The sequence below is a fragment of the Pithys albifrons genome, chromosome Z, assembly GCF_047495875.1.
Source record: "Pithys albifrons albifrons isolate INPA30051 chromosome Z, PitAlb_v1, whole genome shotgun sequence".
NCBI lineage: Eukaryota > Metazoa > Chordata > Aves > Passeriformes > Thamnophilidae > Pithys > Pithys albifrons.
This window is the reverse complement of record NC_092497.1, coordinates 66,385,203-66,387,647: the sequence shown is the minus strand read 5'-3', so window position 1 is coordinate 66,387,647 and position 2,445 is coordinate 66,385,203.

Genomic DNA, 2,445 nt, shown 5'->3' with positions numbered 1-2,445 from the left:
TTTTAGGAAAAGCTTTCTGATTTTAAAACACTTTTTTGCATATAGAAGACTATGTTGTGGAATTTGAAAGGCTTTCATGCAAAAAGAACATTCATAAGAACAATAAAACTTATTCTGACAAACCTCTGTGTTCTTTGTTTCATTTGCCCAGATCTTTAAGTGATACGCTAGGAGTTCAGTTTTTATGAGGTCACATCATATATATCATATATATCATATGTGGTGAGGCTGCATCTCAAGTTCTACATCCAGTTCTGAGCCCCTGACATGAAGAAAGACATTGAGGTGCTGGAGCAAGTCTAGGAAAGGGCAATGGGCCTGGTGAAGGGTGTGGAGGGTAAGTCATATGAGGAGTGACTGAGACAGCTGGGGTTGTTTAGCCTCAAGAAGAGGAGGCTCAGAGGAGACTTTATGGCTTTATACAACTACCTGAAAGGAGGTTATAACAAGGTAGGAGTCGGCCTCTCCTCCCTGGCAGCTAGTGACAGGACAAGAGGACATAACCTTAAGCTGTGGCAGGGAAGGTGCAGGCTGGACATCAGGAAGAATTTTTTCACTGAAAATTGCATTGGAACACACTGCATAGAGAGCTGGTCGAGTCACCATCCCTGGAAGCATACATAGCACCTAGTGCAATAGTTTTAGTTGGCAAGGTGGTGTTCAGTCAGAGGTTGGACTTGATGATCTTGGAGGTCTTTTCCAAGCTTAAATGATTCCATGATTCTATGATTCTGTATGTCTTTCCTTAAGATTGTCAGCAAGACAGGAACCCCAGGTGCCCATGTTCACAAGTTCTGGTCAGCTCTACTATGCATGCACAAAGTATTTTGTATGTTTTCTCGTGGCTATGATTCTATGAGAATCCTGCCTTGTATTTCGGCATGACCTGGCATTTCTGACACTCCCTCTTGAAATCTGGAATCTCTGTTATCATGCCTGGTTTCTTTTCCATGAATTATCACTATTTATTGATGAAAATTATTTTTTAGTTATTTTATGAGGCTAAAATCTTAATTTTCTGTCAGATTACTTGTGAATTGGATGTTCCAATTTAGTTGCTTCTCATCTCTGAGAGGTACATGTAAAAAACTACTTACAAATAAGCAATGGTTGCTGTTTCCAAACTTTTTGATTTGGAGTTGGTGTTGATTTTATGATTTTTTTCACTGCACTTCATTGCATGAAGCAGATGATCCTGATGATTCATACAAACTGTCTGAATGGAATATAAAGATCTGGGGAGATAATGCAGCCTTGAAAAGAACATGTTTTCACACACTTGGTCTTTCTGGAATGGTTGTGGAAAACAGGAACTTGGGAGAGACATAGTATAAAACAGAAGAAATGGAGAAAGTCTGCTGCAGGTCACTGTCAAAAACGATCAACAACAGAAATCATTCTCTATTGTATTCCCACAGTTCAAGCAGACCTTTGCCATTAAGCTAATACACTATTTTACTTATTTGAGAGGATAATCAGCTCCTAGTTTAAGAGCTTTACTAGATGAATACTCACAGAAGATAGAATTCTTCCTTACTATTCTAATTCCTTCAATCTTCAAAATTCTGGTGTCTATAAATAAGACAGATAATCACAAGTGTAACTAGCCTTTACTCCACTGTAAATACCTAATTCTCCCAATTTTAAATTGAATGTATGTTGAGTAAGTTTGCTGGTGATACTAAACTAGGTATGTACCTCCTCAGAAACATAGAGCCTCTACAGAGAAGTTTAGGTAGACTAGAGAGCTGGGAAATCACCAACTATATGAAATTTAACAAAAGCAAGTGCTGAATTTTCCATCTGGAGCAGGGAAATGCTGATTATACATACAGATAGATGGATGAGAGGATTGAGAGCAGCCCCAGTGGAAAGAGATTTGGTGGTTTGGGCCAATGCCAAGTTAAATGTGAGTCAACAGTGTGTGCTGGCAACCAAAAGAGCCAGCTGTTTCCTGAGTTGCATGAAGCAGAGCATCACTAGTGAGTGAAGGGAGGTGACTCTTCCACTTTACTTTGCACTCATACAGCCCCATGTGTGTTTCGGGTAGTTTTGGGCAGCTCAGCACCAGAAGAACAAGATTATTAGTGTGTGTCCAGAGGACAGCACCCAAGATGGTGGAAGGACTTAAAGGCCTTCTTTGACTCAGTCTTGACAGAAAGTTGGGTTAGCCCAGGTTATGCCTGAGGTAGTAGACAGGGACAGGGGGCAGAATACACTTTATGTTACTCAGGAGGAAGTAGATAGTGACCTACTGTGCCACTTAGACACTAAGAAGTCTATGGGACTGAATGGGATTCATCCCTAGGATTCATCCTAGGGTACTGAGGGAACAGTTAAAAGAGTTCACTAAGTCAATCTCCTTCTTCACATGCAGGAGAGCCATCTGGGAAACTACAGGCCTGTCAGCCTGACCTCAGTGCCTGGCAAGGTTTTGTATCATTT